Source organism: Pelmatolapia mariae, linkage group LG14 (genome assembly GCF_036321145.2).
Source record: "Pelmatolapia mariae isolate MD_Pm_ZW linkage group LG14, Pm_UMD_F_2, whole genome shotgun sequence".
NCBI lineage: Eukaryota > Metazoa > Chordata > Actinopteri > Cichliformes > Cichlidae > Pelmatolapia > Pelmatolapia mariae.
This window is the reverse complement of record NC_086239.1, coordinates 10751723-10767440: the sequence shown is the minus strand read 5'-3', so window position 1 is coordinate 10767440 and position 15718 is coordinate 10751723.

Genomic DNA, 15718 nt, shown 5'->3' with positions numbered 1-15718 from the left:
TAAAAAAGGAAACTGAACTATGGCTGTAAGGCAGTGGACCATGTAATAAAGAAAAGTCAGCTAGATGCACTTAAAGTTATTTATTTCTTTAATCATTATTTTAATATTGTTAACATTTGATAATTACACACTGGACGTCTGATACACATGCAGATCATGCCTATATTGGGTCTGTCGGTCCATGACTAATTCTGGACATCTATATGTCGTCCGAACTTGGTCTACAATTTGGACGTCCAACCATGACCCGATTTGGACATCCATATGATGTTCAGTATTTTAATTATTTACATAATTAATAAATGTAATATTTTCTATTGACAAATATCAACATTGTTGCTACCAACATGATAGATATGACTATGGGTTATTTATAAACAACACGATTTATTGTGTTAGCCTATTGATTTATTCGGTACATGTGGGGTTTGGGTTTTTCTGTTGTTATTTTACATTTTCCTGTTTTTTCTTTAACTGGTTTATTTATTTTAAATAATCAACTTATTTGTTTGTGAAAAAAAAAAAAAGGTAAAGCTGTCATTGATTAAAATAGGACGAAATAATAAAAACATTGAAATCCATGTTAAAATGTACATGTTGAAAAAAGACGTTGCCTGGCGTTTCAGCGATATATAGATATTCCTCCGCAGACCATAACTGACCCACCAGCAAATCAGTAATGCTGAAAAATTTTACAGTTCTCTACGGCTTCTCCAGACCCTTTTATGCCTGTCACATGTGCTCAGGGTGAACCAGCTCTCTTCTTTGAAAAGCACAGGGCATCAGTGGTGAACTTGCCAACTCTCGTATTCATTAGAAAAAATATAATGTTAATGTTCCATGTGATAATCCTGGATATTAAGTACTGTGTGATTGAACTGGTATTGATAATGACTAATAATATTCTGCTGTCATAACGTCACACTTTTTTGTTGTTGTTTGTTGTTTTTTTTGTTTACATGTGCAATTATTTTGTGCGTAACATAATAACATTTGTATGAATGTCATAGTGACTGAGGCTTGTTATTTGAAAAGCTGTTGACGTTCCTGCAATACCACACTGTCTAACATTTGTGGTGCTTACATGAATTACACGCTGCTTACAAGGTTGTAAGTGTCTGGTGAGGGTGCTTTTTTTCTTTTTAATAATAAGCAACAGAAGCAAGATTTAATGGTCACATCTTTCAAAAAATACTCAAGCTGAATCACTGGAGCAGGTTGAACTTTAGGGAGACTTGCATGCAGTTAATGAGAGCTACTGACTCTACAATACTGTTCTCTTGCTTTGTTACATAATGGTACGTCTGTAAAAGTAGCTTGGTGGTGGGATAAAGTAAGAGAATCTGACCCCGGTCTTCTCTCAGGCCCAGTGGATCCCCTTCATCTTGTCTTTTTAACACTGTTGTCTGTTTTCTTTCATCTACTACATGAAAGCTTTCAGCTAACAGAGTGACTTACTCCTTTTTTATTTGGACTGTGGAAGCTGGCATACCTGAAGAAAACCCACGCAAAAATGGGGAAAACATGCAACCTCCACACAGATAAGCCCATGGCCAGATGGTGGAGTTGAATTCAGGACCTTCTTGCTGTGAGGCAACACCACCATGCTGCTCTTCAGATCAGAAATAATATTCAGTTGTTTTTGTTACTCTTTGGTCATCCCTTTCCTCTCAGGAATGGATGGTATTGCATGATAAATTTCTTCTGCTCTGCAATCTTTTAGTGACTATTTCATGTTTGGTTTTCTGAGACATGACTGGGTAAATGGATCTATACTGTCTGCTTATTTCTGATGGAGACTCTTGTGACTCTTCTTGTGATGTTGGTCTTTCTTCCTGTCACCCCTTTTATACTCCTTCTTGAGAACCATGAGAATGGATGCACATGACTTTATAAACAGATGCAAGCCGAAAATGCAGTTAGACAGCGTCAAGTCCAAGAGATATAGAAAGAAGCTGAGCTCAGACAGTGTTATGTTATAGTCTGAATCAGCTGAACTCATGTGATTGCTGCTGGATGTATAGTGTTGTAAAATGACAGCAGTAGTATTACTCTGAAAGTAAATAATACAATGTTTATCATCTCAACTCACTATTCTATTTGTTCCATCCTCTCCTGACGGAAAGCCTTTTCAGTTTTGCTCGATTGAATGTGAAATCACATCAAAATTTGTAAGAAAATAAAACTATACAAGTGCCATCTACAAAACAAATGTGGTTACAAAACTAGAAATGCACAAATGCATTTACACATTGAAAAAAAGGTGCATTCATCCCAGTGGTGATTGACTTATTGAACATGCACACTATGAGTAATTGGTTTAGAGAGGAAACAGCTCTGATGGTCTGTTAACAGATTGAATTTGCTTATGTTAGATTGTAAGTAATGAGAGACTGCCTAACACAAGGATGCAGAATGCCAGGGAGGGTTGGAGCAACAGATATTGCTTACTATGTGTCCCATATGGTACATTATTTGAGTGATGTGTACTTTGACCTAAAATGAGCATTGAGCCAACAGATACTACTTTTGAAATCTTAATCGACAATGAGATTATGAATACACAGAGGCCTGGTTTTTTGGCCTTTTTCTGCCTTTGTGGAAGACTGACAGGAAAGCAGAGGGAGAGAGAGGGGTATGATGCAACAAAGGGCAGCGGATGGGACTTGAACTCGGGCATATGGCCGCCTGCTTATCCCACTGAGCTTAACTGGTGCCCTACTGAGGCCTGTTTGAGGTTCTTCATTCCCTTTCTGATGTGAGCACTACCCCACTATTTTATTCACCAGTTAATTTTTTATCCGGACAGATTTATGCACAGGCCCTCATTTGATAACAAGCTATAAAACTGCCAAATGACATTAAATGAAATGTGGGATTAGTAGAATAAGGAGCAAGAATGGTTGTCTGTTACTCTCTGCTGTCTCTCTCCAGATTGTACCCTGCTTTTTGCCCTGTGGCAGCTGGCATAGGCTCCAGCTCTACCACTACCCTAAACTGGATAAGCAGTTAAGGAAATTATGGATGAAGCTTTTCTGAAATGGCAGAGTGTTACATAATGACATGAAAACAAATGTTACATTGTAGATGTACAAATAGACTGTAAAAAAAAAATGACAGGAAAAGTGACTTTACTTTCAGCCCAGATTCAATGTAGTCGGTACAGTGAGCCAGTGATCAGCACTCTTGCTAGACAGCACAAAAGTTCTGGGTTCTGTGTGCTGGAGCCCACATGTCACCCTGAATTGGTTAAGCAGTGATAAAAATGGATGGACTGAGGCTTCAATAGACCTTGATATGTTTTAATGTCATGAGACACTGGAACAGATTGTGGCTTTTCTACCTTTTTTCCCATGTGAGCTATTCTTCCCGCTCAAATGTCATAATTATGATCTAGGACAAGGCTGGATGCTGCAATGAATAGCACTTTAGGTGATAAAAGATAGTAGCTGGTATGTCACACGTTCAGTACAAGCAGCTATCTAAGACAATAGACATAGAGCACTTCAGTCATTTTGCTCTCTGGAAACTGACCACAATTTACTTAAAACTTTCCCCATTAGTGAAATATTTTCGAGTTTGCAGCCATTGCCATCATTTTTGATGATATTGACTAATCTTTCAATGCTCCGTAGATATTTTGTTTTGAATATGAACAAAGTGACCAGATCAAAAGAAAGAGAACTTCTGCTTTCACACACACACAACATTTTTTTCTATTCTGATTCTTTTTTTTTTTTTTTTGTAGCACTAGAATGTTGCCAATTTTCACTGAAAATAACAGAATTTTGGACAAAAAAATGTGAGAAAAATGTGTTTTTGGCAAGGACAGATGATTTGAGCTTGGAAACTATTTCATATTCACATTTTTTCTACTTACAAAGTTTATATATTGCTGTATACTTATATAGTCTAAGGAGCTTGGAAAGAAAAGCATCTGGACTTCTTTAAGTTGCTTGAAGACGTTTCACCTCTCATCCGAGAAGCTTCTTCAGTTCTAAGGGTCAAATGGTGGAGAGTCCCAGATTTAAACCCAGCGGGAGTTTCCCCCCAAAGAGGGACAAAGGACCCCCTGATGATCCTCTACCTAATCACATGAGCTAAGGTGTGAAAACGGGTGTGGGTCACAATCAGCCAAGGTTTCGGGTGAGCTCATTGTGAAACCTAGCCCCACCCTATCGTGTGATTTCCTGAGGTCAGATGGCCCAGGATGTGAGTGGGCATTAAGGCGTCTGGGAAGGGATCTCAATTCTGGATTATAGATGGCAGACAGTTGGTGTCGTAAACCACCGCCTCTGTTCAAAGATGGTCGCTCACAGTGGACATAAATGGCTTCTTTCTTTCCACCATTTGACCCTTAGAACTGAAGAAGCTTCTCGGATGAGAGGTGAAACGTCTTCAAGCAACTTAAAGAAGTCCAGACGCTTTTCTTTCCAAGCTCCTTAGACTACGATGACCTGGGTGACTGAGAACCTTCACAGACATGTATACTTATATACTCTGTTCTGCTTGTTGGGAGTCTCACAGTGAATAAGTTGCCCTAACTTAGTCGTCTTACGTGAGCTTTACTAGTTTTTTTATGGTAATGAGTTTGCAGAATTTTTTTTTTTTTAGTTCTGGGAATTGATTCGATTTTACAGTGTAGGATTGACTTTCATACATTCAGATGTCAAATCATTCATTCATTTTTTTTTTATTCTTTTATTTATTTATTTATTTTTATTTTAAAGACCAGAATGTTGGCCTTTTTGAACAAAAAACATGAGAAGTTGAACTGTAGCTATCCACAGGTTGTCAACTGGATGCCCTTCCCATCTGCACATGTCTTCTTTTTCCCACTAACTGTTTGGCCCTCTGACATGTCAGTGTTTTGGATAATAACTTTGTCTCATCTCTGTCATTCCTCAAACCTTTGCTGTTTATTAGTGTTATCACTGTTGTAATATGAAGCACTGGACTTGTTAGCTTCTTCATCCAAATCTGATTCAGAAGGTCGATTTAAGCATGGATCTTTAGAGCCTGAATCACTGAATAACTCCAAGGCATGCATAACTACATAACACTTCATGGGCACTGGCATTTCCTCTGCTTTGTAGTGTTATTATAGTATCCAAATCGGCTCTGTAGGGTGTAAAAGAATACTTCTTCTCCTCTCAGCTCGTGTGCTTGTTTTCCAACTTAGAAGTGTTGTACCATCTCACCAGATACATAACAGCTCTTAAACATAGACTATATGTTTAATATGTGTGAGGACTATAAAGCAGACGTAGCCTATATGAGGGCATTTGAAGTTAGAATAATGTATAGTTATTCTTGCCTTTGTTTTATTCAGGTTTTTTTTTTTTTTTTTTTTGTGGAATGTAGATAAAATACAGATTAGTTGGTTGATCACCAGAGGGCTAGATAAGGTTATTAAATATTTCTTCATTTAGCAAAAGAAAACTGCACTGGACTTTTGAGGAGAATAAAAAAAATCTTTAGTACTGGAAAAAAAAAAAACGTGTGTCATAATCACCCTTATAGTTTCTAAAAGTTTCACTCATTAGGATCAAGCTTCAACTTTTTATCTTGATTTATTTCTAATCTGTCCTTATGGTCTAATTTTCAGTCTTAAATATGTGGATATTAACTGATCACAGGCTGACATTCATACAATGACGTGGTGTGAGGAATGAGGAATATCAGATTTTAATTGTAAAGCTATAAGTTATAAGGGAAAAAATTAATTGAATTCAAGTGTTTTCAGTCCTCTGGGTGTATAAACTCAAACACCTAGCTATGCATTCTGCCTTTACAAACATATGTGGAAAAAGGTTTGTTCTAAAGAATTCATTAAATTTAAGTGTGTGAGGGTGCCACTGTTGCAACACGCCAGTCTTTGAAATGTCTTCTCTCCTAGTCATTTCAGAATTAACTGTAAGTGGTATTAGTGAGAAATGGAACCATTTAGCAACCACAGTAACTCAGCCATAAAGTGGCAGGCGCATAAAGTTACAGTGCAGGGTCGCCGATGGCTGAGCCGCATAGTGCTTAAAATTCGCCAACTCAATGCTGATTCAGTAACTGCAGAGATATAAATCTTTTCTGGCATTAATATCAATACAATCAGGAGTGTTTGGCATGGGTTTCCATGGTCAGGCAACTGTATGAAGCCTTACATCACCAAGCACAATGCCAGATGCTGGATGGAGTGGTCTAAAGCACACTGCCACTCGACTCTGGAGCAGTGAAAATGTGTTTTGTGGAGTGATGAATCATACTTCTGTCTCTGGGATTTTGATTAACGACCTTGGATTTGGTAAATGCCAGGAGAATGTTGCCTGCCTCACTACATTGTGCCAACTGTGTTGTTGGAGAAGGGATAATGCTATGGGGCTATTTTCTGGTGTTGGCCTGGTTCCCTTAGTTATAGTGATGGGAAATCTTAATGCTTCAGTTTATCAAGACAATTTGGGAAATTCTATGCCTCCAACTTTGTGGGAACAGTTTGGGGAAGGTGTACAAACCAAGGTCCATAAAGATATGGATGGATGAGTTTGGTATGGAAGAACTGGTCTGCACAGAGCCCTGACCATAATCCCATCAAACACTTTTTAGATCAACTACAAAATTTGCAAGCCAGGTCCTTTTGTCCAGCATCCCTATCTGACCTTATGAAATGAATGGGTGAGTGGGCACAGGCAATTTCTACAGTCTTGTAGCGTCCTTGCCAGAAGAGTGAAAGCTGCTACAGCTGCGCCTCCATATGAATGCCTTTGTATCATACATGTATGAAGGTAGTAATTATAGTTCAGTATGTTTCTGCTGATAAAACAAAATCAAAAAGTCTGTCAGTTAGTCTCAAGATTTGCCATTAGTCAGTTTTTAAACTCAAGCTCAAGGCTGTATTGTGTGTGGAAGCATGAGGAGTGCCCACAACAGAACCATTAATGCGAAATATGAATTACAGCAAAAAATAGTTTTGACTAAAATGGTCTTGCAGCAAAGCATGGCAGGCATAGTTTCAAATGACCATTTATTTAAAATTCAGTCACTCTCTTTGTCACATAACATGTTTAATGCAATAGTTGTGATTGTGTTTGAGCCCACTAATTTCATTTTCAAAGCTTTTACTTTATATCAGAGATCTTTGAATCCCATTAAAAAATTGTTCGAAAAAATTAAAAAAAAAATTTTTTTTTAAAATAATGCCTTTAGATTTGCCTTTTTGCTCACTCATAATAGTATATTTTTGTGTGCTGACTTTCATGTGGTTAACTTCATGTTGGTGACTGTCTCTCTCTCTCTCTCTCTCTCTCTTTATATGTTATCTCCTGATTGTCTTCATGCCGAATCTTCAACTTCAACTGTGGGTCCTGAAATGCAGGTAAAACTGGCCTATTTCCTATGTAAACACTTTTGTTTGAGAATGTAAAATGCTGCTTGCTTCTGGGAGCGTTTTTGTCTCTGCTTTACCTGGTGTCTTTTTGAAAGGTGCACAATGAATCATCACAGCCCCCACAGCTACTTTCAGCACTGGATTGTATTAACTTTGACCAGTTCCTGCTTGTTTGTGTTATTTCACCTCATGCGGTGACAGCCGTACGGTTAGTTTTTGGTGGTGTGATGAATTGCATTCATCAGCTCCAACTGCCGTGGTGGGAGAGCAGCTCATAGCACAAACCCAAAGATCATAATGGCCGGACAGCCATTACTGCACAGCCATGAATACTGACAAGCACCGGAGCAGCTTGTCAGTATTCATGAGAAGGTTTTGTGCAGCTGTGACTTTAAAATGTTGGTCAAGTGAGGTATGTGATTCTAAACTGGTTTATTAGTGCAAAGCGGTGTGTAGCTGGAGAATTAGTCTTAATAGAAAGAGACTGATGAATTATTTCTGTCGTGCTCACATTGTTTCTCTGCCTTAGTCAGGCTCACAGTGAGCACAGTTTCTCTGAGACAGGAGGACTTTAAAATGTGGGAGTGAATGCGTTTCCCTGGATACTGAATATGTAGTATCGCAATCACCATTACACCAACATGCATCATGCAGATTAGATTCAGATGAACTGGTCAGTGGTTTTAACCCAGAAGAAAACTCAATCTGACAGGAGATATCGAAGTGAACAAGCTAATAGTTAGCTAACTGGTAAAGAAAAAAACACTGAAGTCTCCCTCTCTCTATCTCTTTTATTTTTTAATTAGGACTCTGTCTACATATCTTTTTTTCATTTAAAAATATTTTGATTGTAATTTTGGTTTTAAGATTGTGATGGCAAGCCACACAGGGTAAGCACCACACCTCACCATTAGGTGCGTCCCTTTAGTTTACTTTGCAGTCACTACTTTAAATATATTCTACTTATTGTTCAATATTGTTTCTTTATTAAATGTATTCATATTTTCATTACACCTTCCAATGTTTATATGGCGTGCACACATATTAACACTGCAAGGTCAAAGTTCTGTTTCATGTTATATTAATACATCTCTCTTTGTTTGAGTTATCTGGGGTTTGGCTTCTCCTTCCTGTCTGGCAAAAGGTGTGGCAAAGGGCTGGGAGAGCTGAAGTACCACTGACAGTCTAATTGCATGAAACCATCCAATTGGGGGTGGGGGGGGGGGGGGGGGGGGGGGTGTTCAAGTTTGTTTCATTCTTTTGTATTAGTTGGTTATATGGCAGCAATTTTGTTTTCCCCCTTGTGTGTTATTTGATTTAGCTAAACCAGTACTTAAGTTTCCCAGTGTGTCATTTCAGTAGGTCAGTTTGTCTTATGTTTGCTTGAGGTTTCGTTAATTGTCATCTTGACTTTAGTTTATTGAGTTGACCTCTTTTATTGGTCTGCCTCTTTAAGTTTTGGCTTTGTTAAAAATCTTTGGGTCAATAAAACCCCTTTTTTGAATTAAACACCTGTGTCCTTTATGCCTTACTGCTTGGTCCCTGACAAAGACATTTTATAAAAACTAAGCAAAATTAGAATTTAATTCACACACAGCAAAAAACAAACAAACAAAAAAAAAAAAACACTGTAAACTATATTCCAAATGTAATGCTAATGTTTGACTGAGAATTTCAGTTTTATGTTTGATAAGCAACCAAGCCATGCTAAATGTTTCTGTGTTACTGTGGCATGAATGAATGGAAACAGATTACTTTTTAAAGAGTCAATTCAATGCATAATTGAGATCTAATACTACTATTTATGTATTTGATCCCAGCCACAATTCTATATCGCAACCTTTTCTAGCCATTTATGAGTAGCCAGGATATTTTAAGTAATTGCAGATTAATATTGAATAATTATACAGTATAATGGTTGAGGGCAGTTAAGTGTTATTTTTTGAAAATATTGAGGATTATCACTCAGAACAAAATTCCTGTTATTATTTAGTGTCGTATGTGAATAGCTTGATAAATAGTTAAAGGTATCCACTGCTTAACAAAGACTCATGAAGCAGCCACAACATTTCACAATGGCTAAAGATGTTTTAATACTCTTATTCAATACTTCAAGAAGAGCATTGCACTTTAAAATTTACATGTGGCTAATTAATGTGAAATGTGTTCTATGGGAGCTCCTTTGTGCTTGGTCAGCCTCATCCTCTGACATTTATTTACTGCAGATAGCTTTAAGAAAACTGAAAAAGATTTATGCTGTGGTTAGATATTGATGAGGAGTAAATGACCGAAAACAGTAAAGTTGTAGGTTATGAAAAGTGAATGCCAATTCACAACAACATTTCTGGACTGCAGTGGTGCTCAGTGGAGTCAAAGATATGCTATAGTCACATCTGATGACTGAGCGTCTGTCATCAGATGAACATATGAAAGGTTATTGTAAATGAAATATTTATCTCTAAGCTATCTCTTAGATCTTTTTATTGCTGCAGTAGACTATATTGATGAATGTAACTGGTGACAGCAAATTTGTCAATGTGTACTCCACATATCTACATCTTTTTTTGTTTTACATTGTTTTACTGATATGTTGTAAATTTCTTGCTGTAGAAGTGACTTTACTTAAAACAACACGTGTTAGATTAAGTGAGAATATACAGGGGAATTTAAAAGCAATAGATGGACAGAATTTGTGATAACTGGCAAAGAGTCTTTCACATTGCTGTGAAGCAATATCAGCCTACTGTTCTTTGCAGAATTACTTTAGTTAAGCCACATTCAAGGGTTTACAGACATGTTTAAGGTCATTCCAAAGCATTTCAGAAGGATATAAGTTGCTATAAGTCTTGGGGATCATCAAGACGTTTTTTGGCAATTGTAAGTCTTTGTGGTTAGCAGTGGGTTTTGCATTGGAAAATCCAATGGATGCCATTTTGCCCAGTCTCTTTCTTACTGTTGAATCGTGAAGTCCACATGTGGTGATAAGGACTTTGAAGATGCATCTAGATCTCAAGACAAAACATCACGAGACACATTTCTCTCACCTAAGCCAGTAAAAATAGGAGGTGTTATTTCATCTGAATATGGTACAGGTCTCATTGTGATGGCTAACTGATAGATGACTGTATTCACAAATACTGACTAAACAGCAGTAACAGTAATCAGCATGATTCCGTGGCTCCCTCCATGGATAGATCCCGTTACTCACTAGAATGCTAAAACCCAAGCTCTTTGTCTTTTCCTTTGACTATGCTCTGATGTTTTTGACACAAGCCAAACAAACTGAATGAGGTGCCTATGGCCTTTCTTGGTTGCCCAATTTCATACCAAAACAATAAAAGTATCCCTTTTTCACAAAATCTTATATGCTTTTTCGCTGTTTGGATGTAGTAAAGCATCCACAGATATGACAGAAAACATCTGGATCTTAGCCACAATAGCCAACAAAAATGGATACTATTATTTAAGTCATTAAACCAAAATTAGTAAAGTACAATAGTTATATTTCATTCAGCCAATAAGATGCAGGATGGGATAATAAGCTGTAAATAAATGGACAGGTGTGATTGGATGGTGATATAACAAGTTATAACTAATCAGATAACATACATGCAATCAAGAAATAAAACTGCTGTGGGTTCTTATATTGCAACCAATATAGGTAACAGGTCTGACAAGATTTCAGAGATATTCTGCATTACCAAATCCATTTGAGACTTATGGGCTATAGTCTGCATGCAACTAGAGTCTTTGTCATCAGGGTCCCAGAACCTTGAAATAAACAGTGTGTGATAATGGAGTAAAAAAAAAGTCAGCAGCATGTCTTAAATCTCATTTTTGAAACTAGTTTTATTGATAGCAAAGTTGAATAGAGTGATGGCAGCTATAGTAGGTGGTTGTGAAATGAAATGCCTGGAGGAGAGACGAGAAATTGTCTCGTCTTTTGATTTTTTCCATAAAGCCATTGTAAGGAGTGTGAGTCAATCTTCAGATGAAGAGAAACTGACACTAGTTCATGGATGTGGCCTTCTATGTACAGGACATTATTCTCAAGGCTGATATAGTTATTTCTTTATTTTTCTATTTTTCTACTCTAGGTTATCTGAACAAAATAATTTTCTTTTATTCTGTATGCGCTTGACTCTCATAATGGAAAAAAAAAGATGAGTCATACCCTCACAACAAAATTACTCACTGTTAACAGTCACTCGATACCATTATTGTCAGATGACATTATTCTTGAGATTGTGCATCTCCAGTTTTCTATAACCTGCTTAAATGCAATTTAAAAAGCCATCGGTGTCAGTGTAGTGTCATGAATAATGTATGAAAGTGTTCACTCATGCATCCATAAATTATTTATACTACTTTGTGACCAATCACCAATAATAAGTTTTGGTCCAGAATGAAAAGAGACCTGTATCTGGCTACACTGACCTACACTGTAAACTATATTTGTCATTTTTTTATAGGATCAAATGTAAACTTTTTTTCTGCCTTCACTTTGCATTTTCTTGAGACCTAAATTTCAAATGAAGGAAAAGAGTAGAATTTTTCAAACAGGTTATTGTGTGAAAAATCCAGAGAAACAAAACCAAAAAACAAAACAAAACAAAACATCAATCATCCAGATTGATTGTATGCTAAAATATCCTGATTGTATGCTAAAATAAAGTATAGATGGTTTTAAGTGTTGTGTATATTATAAATATCTGCCTGTCATCAGACTGACACAGAGCAAAGTAAGCATTAGACTATTTTTTTTTAATGACATTTTTTTGGCAGACAGATGCAGTGAAGACAGACAGGAAATTGGGGACTTCGAGAGAAAGGAAGACATGCAGCAAAGGGCTGCAGTTTGGACTCGTACCTGGGCCAACTGCTCTCCAACCATGTGGCATATGGGCACCCACTGAGCTAAACCAGCTCTTATTAGCCTTTACTTCTGTCAATCAGTGCTTGATACATGGAATGAATGAAAGACATTATCCGGTCCTGCTCACAGTGTAATGGGTCAGCTGTCAAAATGCCTTGGGATAAAACACCACATTTGTATATGCAGAGCTAACTACAGTGGCTTGCAAAAGTATTCGGCCCCCTTGAACTTTTCCACATTTTGTCACATTACAGCCACAAACATGAATCAATTTTATTGAGTGGTGTACACGTGAGAAGTGGAACGAAAATCATACATGATTCCAAACATTTTTTACAAATAAATAACTGCAAAGTGGGGTGTGCATAATTATTCAGCCCCCTGAGTCAATACTTTGTAGAACCACCTTTTGCTGCAATTACAGCTGCCAGTCTTTTAGGGTATGTCTCTACCAGCTTTGCACATCTACAGACTGAAATCCTTGCCCATTCTTCTTTGCAAAACAGCTCCAGCTCAGTCAGATTAGATGGACAGCGTTTGTGAACAGCAGTTTTCAGATCTTGCCACAGATTCTCGATTGGATTTAGATCTGGACTTTGACTGGGCCATTCTAACACATGGATATGTTTTGTTTTAAACCATTCCATTGTTGCCCTGGCTTTATGTTTAGGGTCGTTGTCCTCCTGGAAGGTGAACCTCTGCCCCAGTCTCAAGTCTTTTGCAGACTCCAAGAGGTTTTCTTCCAAGATTGCCCTGTATTTGGCTCCATCCATCTTCCCATCAACTCTGACCAGCTTCCCTGTCCCTGCTGAAGAGAAGCACCCCCAGAGCATGATGCTGCCACCACCATATTTGACAGTGGGGATGGTGTGTTCAGAGTGATGTGCAGTGTTAGTTTTCCGCCACACATAGCGTTTTGCATTTTGGCCAAAAAGTTCCATTTTGGTCTCATCTGACCAGAGCACCTTCTTCCTCATGTTTGCTGTGTCCCCCACATGGCTTGTGGCAAACTGCAAACAGGACTTCTTATGGTTTTCTGTTAACAATGGCTTTCTTCTTGCCACTCTTCCATAAAGGCCAACTTTGTGCAGTGCACGACTAATAGTTGCCCTATGGACAGATTCCCCCACCTGAGCTGTAGATCTCTGCAGCTCGTCCAGAGTCACCATGGGCCTCTTGGCTGCATTTCTGATCAGCGCTCTCCTTGTTGGGCCTGTGAGTTTAGGTGGACGGCCTTGTCTTGGTAGGTTTACAGTTGTGCCATACTCCTTCCATTTCTGAATGATCGCTTGAACAGTGCTCCGTGGGATGTTCAAGGCTTGGGAAATCTTTTTGTAGCCTAAGCCTGCTTTAAATTTCTCAATAACTTTATCCCTGACCTGTCTGGTGTGTTCTTTGGACTTCATGGTGTTGTTGCTCCCAATATTCTCTTAGACAACCTCTGAGGCCGTCACAGGGCAGCTGTATTTGTACTGACATTAGATTACACACAGGTGCACTCTATTTAGTCATTAGCACTCATCAGGCAATGTCTATGGGCAACTGACTGCACTCAGACCAAAGGGGGCTGAATAATTATGCACACCCCACTTTGCAGTTATTTATTTGTAAAAAATGTTTGGAATCATGTATGATTTTCGTTCCACTTCTCACGTGTACACCACTTTGTATTGGTCCTTCACGTTGAATTCCAATAAAATTGATTCATGTTTGTGGCTGTAATGTGACAAAATGTGGAAAAGTTCAAGGGGGCCGAATACTTTTGCAAGCCACTGTATCTTTTCTTTTACTCTTGCTCTATAAACTGTATGAAGCACAATTAAATATAATTATTTTTTATTGCCTATACAAATGTAAGCATTTATTAGCATTCCACCGCAGACATTCCACCACATTCCCTGGAGGAAAGAGGTAAACAGACATCCTGGCAATGGATTTAAATAAGGCACTGCCTTTTTAAATAAGTAATACTTAAAAAGGCAGTGCCTCATGAATTTCACTTATCAGAATGGTTCATTTTACTGTTCAGACATAGCTCTTTGGTTCTGTATCATTTCAAGGTCTCCCCACTATACTGTATGTATATTATAAGAAGTTGTATTAGTAAGTTGTATTAATAATTTTGTATCATTTAAAACAGCGGTCCTCAACCTTTTTTGCGCCACGGACCGGTTTATGCCCAACAATATTTTCACGGACCGGTGTCGCAGATAAATACAACAAAATAAAACTAGTACCAGTACCGAAAAAAAGAAGACTTATTCATAACACACGTGAAAAGACCCAGGAAAACCGAGTTAACGATAAAAACGATAACAAAATAACGCTGAAAACCAAAAAACCCTGAAAACCATACATTTCACACCTGAGCCTCAACTCTCGCGGCCCGGTACCAAACGACTCACGGACCGGTACCGGTCCGAGGCCCGGGGGTTGGGGACCGCTGATTTAAAAGCTATTCAAATTCAAAACCTCTGCTTATATTGACCCACACCCTTTTTCACACCTTGGCTCATGCGATGAGTCACATGATCAATAGTGAGTAGGGCTTAAATACCATTTGGTCTTAGAACTGAAGACGCTTCAAGCTCCGTAGATTACAGTATAGTTTTAAATAGAAATTTATGTTTACAAAATAACTAGTGTAATTTCATCTATACAATCAGTAATTATGGAAGAAGAAAAAAAAAGCCTTTACTTTGTAAGACTTTCTTTATAGTAATGCAGTATCTGCATTTTAATCTTGTAAAGCTATTAATAAATGAGTTGTTTAAATATATGTTCAGTGTCTTCAATTTTATTAAACATTATTTAAATCTTGAGACTTTATGCGAAGTGAACAATGTTTTTGGACCAAACCTGATGAAGCATAACGCTGGCTCACTTCATCGTCTTCCTTAGCCAGTGACTTTGTTAATTTAATTACATTCTATTAACACAGGCCAGAAAAATTACAAATACTGTAATTTTTTAAACCAAACTTTAATTAAAGGGGATGATTAATAATGTCATTATAGACATTTGTTATGTCAAAATAACATACACTCTTTTCTCTGTTTTCTGGATACACCATTTGCATTTATGCCTCATTAAGACATCACCCAACGGACTTCCATTCTCTTCCACTTATCCAACATGGTGGCGTGGTGGTTAGCACTGTTGCCTCACAACAAGAAAGTCCTGAGTTTAGGTTAGGGACCAGTGTGTGTGGCATTTGCATGAACTCTCCCTGACATGTTATCTAGTTCCTATACTACATGCATGTAATCATGCATGCATATTTTAGAACACAATGAAGAAGTGCAAGTTAAAACTTCTACCAGTTTGTACTACTTCTCTTTAAGGAATCATATTACTATTTACTTCTCAAAAATCAATATCACGTACTTGTTTGTGTTATTCCCCTGCCTGCATAGAATAGAACTTGTGTTTTGTTTCTTGCTGCAAATTAAGGCTTTAACTCT